Raw genomic sequence first — 9,657 nt, forward strand, 5'->3', positions numbered from 1 at the left:
AGAGCTGTTTGGACGTTCTATCGGCACATTTCCACAATCTCTCTCTGAAGTCTGTACATGTTAATACGTGTGTATGTGTACGTGTGTGTGCGGGTATGTCGGTACAACAGCTTGTTAGTGCTATAAAGCTTGCAAGCGAGCGTGGGCGACAATACACTTGAGAATACGTCTCGATGGAGCGAGAGAGACATAGAGATTCAGGCTGCAGCGCGGTAATATGATTCGAAGCACGTTGTTTAATTAGTCAGCCGTTTCTATGCACACTTTGATTAATTTCGGCCTCTTTCTCTGCCTCCCACACTACCACATAACCTCCGGCTCCTATACCAAATTCCCCGCCATGTGTAAACTTTTTACACGCGGCGAGCTTCCAAGTGCATTATTCTTGGGTGCAATACACCTACACAGCGCTTGTATATTACTATCGCAATAAATCTTCATCTAAAATTTGCATATATATCTTTGGAATATTTCGCCCTACGCTAGACTACTGCACGCAGCTTTTTCAACTTGCAATATACAGCTCTCTCGGCTAGTGAATATACGTAGGGTAATATTATAAGCTTAAGTACAGTTGCTCTAATGCATGCATATAGTACAACGTATAGACCAGCTTACTCCACTTCTCTTAAAAGTTGAGCGTTGAAAACGCAGTCGCAGTCGTCATCATCGTCGCTGGCATCGGAAGGCTATCCCAAATCTCTCACATCGCCACTAATTTTCTTCCATACGCAGACCCAAGACGCAGCGAGAGAGAGAGAGAGCTGGGAAGTTTTGGCGCAAGAGACTTGCACGACTCGAGTCGAGCGTCAAGCGAGAAACTTTTGACACAGCCGCGTACACGTACTCAAAGCTCGAGCTTTATGCAATTTCGCGATATATATAAATGGGAAATAATTGTTATTATTGCAGAGCTTTTACTCGTGGATGGCGGGTTATGGCTGGCTGCGTTGCTTACTTCGCACGAAGCTCTAGCTCCTTCTTTGCTGCAGAAAATAATTTGGCACCGAGGCACCTCTCTCAACTGCTCGTGTTTCTCCCATTTGCCCAGCCGAACGAGTATATATATGTACGCGCAGCTAGCTCGGCGTGTGCATGCATTATCGCCGCTCGACAGCTCTCCGCCTCGCGCGAGCTACATCTAGAACTTGCACCTTAGCCGCTGCCGCAGCGAAGCTAAACTTTAAAGCGTCGTAAGAGCGGATAGACACGCTGCTCTCTCGGGCTTGGCGATGTTGCAGCGGTATAACGACGATTCTCGCCTTGCCCGTCATTAATGAGAGTCCGCCCAGGTGCGTCTGCCAGCCACGTACTTTATGCACGCGCAGTTCTAGCTCATTCCTGGGCCAGTTTATGCTGTACGTGCGGCGTGCATTCGTCGCTTCTTTTCGGCCGGAGTTTCAATTATCTTGCGCGCGGTTGCGGTCTTGCTGGATCATCTTCGCTATATAGCTGTGTGCTCTGCGAGATAAGCTCGTAATCTTGTGTATGTAGAAAGTTAAGCCGTTGTAATTGTTACACTTGGATTTCCAACTCCTCCGGGGTGTCGAATCGCGATAGTCTTGACATTAACTGCAGTCCAAGTTCCAATCTACCTCGGGATTGATTTGCAACTCGCTCAAGTATTACCGGACGCACTCCACTTATGTGAATGAAAAATCATTATACTCTCTCCTTTCTGTGTACCCTCGACGCGAGTAACTCTAAAAAGCACATAAATACATGATGTTGCATACGCGCGCGCATAAATGAACAACGAGCAGCGAGCTATATCAAACATGGCATCGCGTGTGTGTGCCGTAGGTATACACGAATTCTCGAGCCGCGACGGGGCGCATGCATGAAGTAGAGGAAAAGTTGCGGCTTGCTCTGCTGCTGCTCTGCTCTGCTGCTACTGCTACTGAGCCGAGCTAGTTGCAACCTTTGACCTGTAGCAGTTCTTCTGGCTCAACCGAGTGTGTATACTCACTGGGTCAATATACGTGCCAGGAATTATTTTGGTCCTCCAGCTCCCGGCATTCTCTTTCTCTCTCTCTGACTCGCTCCATCCCTCTGTGTGCCTGGCTCCGCAGCTTTGGCCTTTCTATCGCGAGAGGTTTCTTTTTCTTTTGATCCGCACCGAAAACTCACAAATGCCAGACTTTATGCACGTCGAAAAATTGGCAAATGGCGGGGCTTGTTGAGGCCCCGGCAAAAGCGCATGGATTGTACGGTTTATCGATTTTGTGGTTGCTTAACCCAGCGACACAGCAAATTATTTTATCGTTTTTCACGTCCTTCCGAGAGAGAGCCGCAAGCCCAAGGTAAATTCACTTAGCTTTTCCCTACTAACCCATAACACGGAAAAAGCAACAGCGAATAAGAGAGAGAGAGAGAGAGAGAGAGAGAGAAGGAGAATAAGAGATGCGAAAGACGGCTCTGCTTTGCCACTGTATAGCAAATTAATCCGTCAGGTCGATTCAACAACAAAGATTTACTCGTCGGCCTGAATTCCCTCGCTTTTCTTTGCGAGAACTTTCCTTTGAAATCAGTAAATATTTAACCGTTTATACTTTTTAATCGACGAAGAAGCGAATACGGGCCGAGAATCATTTTGAGTATCATCAGTGCATTTAATTGCGAATACCAGTTACCACTGCAATGGATACTGCGCTATATATTCTCTCCCACTGAACTGCTATATATATCCTAGTCAATCGTCACAATTTGGTCTATCCGTTTTTCTGCGACTCTCTATAAAGCAATCAGAGAATCGAGTATAAAACGTGTGCATGTATAACAGAGCCGCGCAGTTAAGCCTTGCATTGCTCTCTTTGCCCCCTTTGCGTCCCCGTGTCGGTGCGTGTGTGCGCGCAAGCTATATTAGAGCTAAAATAAAAGAGTCGGCGTGAATGGGATCGAGCTGCGGCGATTCACAATGAGAGGCGATCACGAAAAAAAGAGAGCCAGGCGTCGAGGTACGCGCGGCTCTTTTTTTCGCTATAAACACGCGCAGCACACGCACAAATATACGAGCTTAGCGGAACTTGTTTTTTGATCGCAGCTCGATTGAAACTGGCATTTTCGAAGCCTGAAGAGCTATGCAGTTGCTGTGCGCGGCGCGCGTGAACTCGTATCGCGTTTGTGCAGCTGAGTAAAAATCATGCTGTGAACATCGGACTCTCTTTCCCTCAATAGTCTCGTTGAAAAGCTTCTCGGCAATCTAGCTGTATCGGCAAATGGGACTTAGCTCATTGTCGAATATTGTTTTTTTCTTTTTTTTTTCAATACGAATGATGTCGAAGCGCATGTTGTGACCGGTTCATCGAGCAACTGAAAAAGTATTAATGTCGCACTGCGAATATTAAAGTAAGTTATCAGATAAGCTGATAAGAAAAGAAGATTCGTGCAACTCGTGCTTATGATGTATTTGAATCAATCTTGAATAGAAATTTAAATAGCGTGGCTCATTTATTTCATCTAAAGAGTACGTCAACTTGGCAAAATTTTTTGGAGATCTCTTTTTTGCACGAGTTGGAAATTTAGCAAAAAGTTCCACCTTCGTGATAGCTAACTAGATTTGTTACAGACAGCGTTCAAATTCACACACAGCGCATTATCAACGTCAGAGCGTATCTCGCTTGGCTCTTGAAACTTCAGTTGGCAGGGGAAACTACAAGCGGCTCGAGCTCAATTTTTGTTTTAAATTTTCATGTACTCGTTATATACGATCGTATGTTCCGTCTCATTCACGGGGTTTCCACACAACGAATTGAAAACTATATTGAATTGACCCACAGCAAAAAAAATGGAAATTAAAAGAGATACGAAAAAAATAAACGATAGTTAAAGAGCCGCGCTTCGCAGTTATATAATTTTCCTGCCAGCTCGGCTAGTATACGCCGTGTACATTCTGTGTATCCGAGCTCGCACATATCTCTACAACTGCGGCTCAGGCTTAGTTCAGAGAAGCACATCCCAGCGCGCCTCGGCTCGGGCAGAGGGCCTTGTTACAGCGCTCGGCTTAATAGTTCAGTAAGTCATGCGATCAGCAAAGCCGCTGACGACCTTGTTGGTCCTTTCTCGGTATTAGACAATCATTACGAGCTGTATATATATCTACCAGGCCTTTTTTTGAGTCAACTCTTTGCTAGCTGTGCGCTACTACTCGCGTGTGTAGCCGGCTAAGAGAAGAACGGAAAGAAGCAAGGAGAGCAGTAAAAAACCGAAGCTTTTTCTTTTCTCATCTCGCACTGACGATTGTGAGCGCACAGTCCCACGGTCGAAATAAAATTTGATATGGAAGATTTTTCCGCGCAAACTTTTTTAATGATTATGTAATCTAAACTTTTCAACTCTCTGTATTCTATACACAAAGAGAAATTAAATTCCCCGGTACAAATGACTAAATACAGAGAAAGAGAGAGGCAGAGACGGAGCGGGAGGCGAGGAAGAGAGAAGAAACTAGAAACGTGAAGTAGAAGTTAACAAACGTACTCGGAGAGTGCCCGGAACAACATGATATTGCTGTATAATTGTTTGCTCGTTCTACGTGGTTACAAACGCACGTATGCACACTCAGAGCCACGCCGCCGTGCGCCTCTAGAGCGTGCTATACACAGCCCTCTGCGTACTTTGCGTACTGCACTTGTTACACAACGCGACAATGAGCCTCGTGTACTCTCTAATGTATGAAGCACTCAAAGGTTCGATTTTTATACGTGGACGCAGGACCTACACTCGTTGGCGTTGACGTTGTCAGTGCAGTAAGTACGATTTTTTATTTAATTGATGAGGACGTCGATCGAGAAATTATTATTTCGGGGACTTTTTTATAAAAGCTCTCGACATCGATAAATATATTTCAAAAATCATCGAATGCAAATTATAACAATCGGTTTTTTCGCTTTGACTCATTACGTTGAAAAAGCAGAAGTTGTCGCGAATTAGTGGGAAACAAAGCCTGCTCGGCTGCACGCTGATTGCGTAACGAAATGTTTCAACAAGCGTTTAAATTAATAATAATCCGATTTGCACAACAGGATGATTCGTTCATTTCGAAACAAGTTGAAAAATTTCTCGCTCCGGGAATTTTTCAACGGCCGTATTAATATGCTATTGAGAATCTCTCGGTACTCGTGGCCGCGTCGCGGCTTTTCGCAGTCTGCATACCATGTCGGTATACACGCGTCGATACAGCATCTGTAATTGCAACAAAGCCTCGCGTCCAGGTGCAAAACTTGAAATTATGCGATCGAGTCGCATACCGCGCTTATGTATGTGCGGGTCATATAATACATATATCGGTGCAGCAGTGTCGGTGGCCGCAGCGACTATTCGATTTGACGATCGTTATTTAAGCGACCAAATCCCGATATTGCGTGAGCGCACGAGAGGCAATATATAATATGCAGAGAAAACCTCGCGATGCTGATCTTCGCAGGGGCTTTTCGCTTTGAACATTATTGCTTTGATCCGTTTCGATTCTACGCGCTCTGAATTCGTCTGTGCGTGCTATATATTGTACATAATATTCCAAGATGGGGAGAATTGATCGAATCTCTAGAGCAGATTCACGATTTATATATCAAAGCTAATTTCGACAGTTCTTTGCGCAGTAAACAAGTGCCTAATTGCCCGATCGGGCAAAATTTAATCCGATTAATCCGTAAGAAAAGTCGATAAATCATGAGCTAGACATCGTCACAGCTGACGTAGTGCAGTGAACTCGTCGGTCGCTTTGGGTATTCGTGCAAACTAGAGATAGAGATGGAGAACGGACTAGATGTGCGAGAAAAAAAACTCGTAGAAGTGCATTCATCTCTCTCTCTCTCTCTCTCTCTCTTTCGTGTAGTCGCGCATTATTACGTGGAGTCAATCAAAAAATAATCCGCAATACGGAGAGAAAGAAGTTTTCATCCGGTGCGTGACGATAATAAGTATATACATAAGCGCCGCGAAAAGATGCTTGCTTGGCTACAGCAGCAGCAGCAACGGAGTGCTGCTCCAAGTCGATATCTAATCGACTCTATATCCCAAGACTTGATCCTATAACAGCCTGCATCATCAAGACAAACGAGCATCCACGAGCTAGCGAGCGAGAGAGACAGAGAGAGAAGGAAAACTCCTTGAGATTCCTGCTCGTGTAACCATAAAGATGCAGTTGAAGCAGCAGCAGCAGCGGCGGCTGCAAAATATATCCTTTTTTCTTTATTTCTATCCATACACACGCGAACGAGTCGATCATTTTTCTCTCTCTCTCTCTTTCTCTCTCATGAATAGCAGCGGTGGAAAGGGAAGCTGCATCCGTTCTCATTTTATATCTCGCACTGCCGCTTCTTCTTCTTCTTCTTGAGCTTCTTCTTGGTCTTTTTTATCTGCGAACGAGAAGAAACTGCAGCTGCATTATAAAGAAGAAAAATAACAATAATGAAAGGTTAGAGTCGAGGCGCGCGCGAGCGAGCTCGAGCCCAGCAACGGAGAAAAAAAGCAAAAAAAGCTCCGAACGAACATACATACATGCGTGCAGTACAAGCTCATATACACGAAGAAGAAACCAAGGGGGATAAGTAAGCCCGAGCGAACGAGCGACTGAGCGAGAACCGAGAGAAAGGATAACATACACGTACACACACACACACACACACACACACACACATACACACATACACATGTGCATATGCGCGCGAGCCCGAGAAACTGGTCCAACAGGTATGTCTGGAGCAATACATACATTATATGCATCTGTAGAAACAGCAGCAGCATATATATATGCGACGAGCAGTGCACTGCCAACTATATATAAGCAAGTCGCGAGCTGCAGAGAAAGACAAGTCCGTGGCGAGTGAGAGAGAGAAGGGGTAGAGATCGCGTGTTGTTCGCGTGGCCGAGACCAGTCGAAACCAGACGTAAACGGCCGAGCCGCTCCGAGCTTTTCTTTTCCTTTTCCTTTTTTTCACATTGTATGTATGTAGCTCTTTCTCTCGGCCTCTCTGCACATTTTGCCCTCCCTCCTTTCCTTCCCCTGCAGCTCGCCAGCCAGCTCCTTCCTCGCCCTTCTGCGCCTTCGAACGTCGCTTCGAGTCTCTTTTGCCATTACACAAATTGCGCTATTACGTATAATGACGTTTGAAAAATAGAAAAGATGAGCGAAAAAAGGAGCGATGACCGACGCGCTCCGATGTACCTTCGAAGGACGTACAAATAGATCGCAGTCCGTTGCCTTGATACTGTCGCGCTCTTGCTACTGATTCTGCTGCCGCTGCTGCCACTGCCACTGGCAGCTATCGAACGCTCGAGCCTTGATCAGCCGTTACTAATCTTTTGGAACAAAAATTTCCTTCCTTTTTCCTGCCTGCGCGCATCGACGCTATTTTGTAGCTGCTCTGCTCGAGCATCTCGAGCCTCGGGCCAAGTAATTTTTCCGCAGCACTGAAAAATAAAGCACGAGCACGTAGTGAATATTATTGTACATTATGAGCCAAGATGATTTTGTAAATGTGTAATATATATGTTTATCGATCGAGGGCACATATTCCATCTACCGAACTACTACTGACGCTGCTCGCTCGCGCTCGAGAGCATTATTTTACAAAGAATAACTTGGGATCGCTCGGTGCGTAATATACTTTATATACTTGCCTCGTACTTGCTGTGGGCGAGAGTTTGATTTATACATAAGCTCGAATGCCGTCAAACGATTTTTCGTCCCGCGTCTGCTCGGAGCCCGGGGTAATCCTCGTAATTGGGTGTAAATTAAAAGAATATTCGAATAAATCATTTCGAGCGCGCGGCAGGAAAAATGACTGCAGCACGAAATATCGTCGACTCTTTTTTTTCTTCCTCAGAGCCATAATTACGCTTCTGTTGATTTGAAGAAACCGATATCTCTATGTCTCGAGCGCCGAACGAGTAAGGCGCAGAGAGCTGCAGGGAGAAAGCTTATTAATTAGTACTCGTCGAGTTAGAGTGTCTCTGTCTCGCGCATTCGAGCAATTAGATGCAATTAAACGATTTCCAATTCGAGCCGTGTCATTGAAAAGGCAAGAAGCGGCTGAAGAAGCCGAAAATTCTAACGTTACAATTATACCACTGGCGCGTACAGCAACGGCGCAGCAAACATACTCGAGAGAGTAGTAACGTCGTGACGAGGAGAAGTTCGACACTTTGAAATTATTTTAATGATCCCGTACACAGAGAGGAGAGTAAGAGAGGGAGAGACAGTTCACAACTGGCATTTATCTTGTTTACTTATACTCGGGTGACAGGAACAGTCTTAATGTTAATACATTTTGGATGACATTTAAATTAGCGTGTTTTTCATCTAAAGAAAAACAAGGTTTTTCCTTGGCTCGATCCGTGCAAATATAAAAGGTAGCTTTTAATATGTTAATGCATTCAAGGATTTCTTGAAAAAGGTCTGTATTTTCAAAACACTAAAAATGTTGTATTTCTCTTCTGTCTCGGGGTTTCACTTTGTATGTAAAAAAGTAAGTCGTCCCCTATCAGCCTGAAGACCAGAAGTAATTAGTTAAATGAAGTGAAATTAAAAATGTCTTACAAATATATACGTATATGTATGCCATGCATATAAAAATTCGAAGGCTACGGCCGACTTACTTAATGACAAAAATTTTACCTCGAGTAATTGAGACAATTTTTTTCTGTCCCTCTCTTTCTCTTTCTCTCTCTCGTTCTCTTTCGCTTTTACTGTCGTCCATGAGTGCACGAAGCAATGAGCGGAAAGCACACCCTACCACCGCCGCAGCTCATTTAAAATAATACCCGCGACTCACGCGCTATTTTCACGAAAGCATAATACAAAGTAACGTCATTATACATCCTTCCAACTTTCTCTGACACTATACGTGTGCGTAAGAATTCAGATGTTGCCAAAGTCGTTAGATCGTCTAAAAAATATAATAATTTGCTTTTGGATTCTATCCAGTGGAATAATTCGACTATCTGAGAGCATTATTTGTACTCTGATATTCATTTTTAAGTGATCACATGAGTGATTTAATGAAATATAACAACTGTGTTACTAACCATAAGATGGCGTATTATTTTCTCCTAAAGAGAATGGACTGGTTACATTAATACTGAATTTAAAAGGCAATTATTCTCATCGTATTTGTATAGAATCTGTTATATCCCAATTGATTTTATTAAATCATCAATACATAGTCGAATCACATAAAAAATTTGGAAAAGTTTTAATATGATTTAAATGTCAGAGTTGAGTTAGTAGTGTTGAAAAGAAGTTAAACTAATTAATAGTACAACTTTTTTTGAACAATCTATTGCTTCATAATGCTCCCCTTTCTTTTGCTATTGATAACCATTTTAATAACATCGAGTAATGAACATAACGTTTCATAACCGTGCGTTGACTTACACAGATATTTTTACTTTACCACTTGCAAATTTACAAATAAAGGTACTCGCCATCTAGTGATGAAGTCTTGAAGTGATATTGTATTGAAAATAATTTGAAATCCGATCTTAATTTTTCGAAACAATTATATAATCATTATCAGGTCATTTTAAGATCATTTGAAATTTGCTTAAAATTTTTAACTTAATTGTGTAAAAAAATATCTGAAAACACACCAATTAACGTTTATGTACTTTAAAATATTTCAAATGTTCGTTTTTTGGCTGTTATGGCCATAATTA

The sequence above is a fragment of the Trichogramma pretiosum genome, unplaced genomic scaffold (assembly GCF_000599845.2).
Source record: "Trichogramma pretiosum strain Unisexual culture from Peru unplaced genomic scaffold, Tpre_2.0 scaffold55, whole genome shotgun sequence".
Lineage (NCBI taxonomy): Eukaryota > Metazoa > Arthropoda > Insecta > Hymenoptera > Trichogrammatidae > Trichogramma > Trichogramma pretiosum.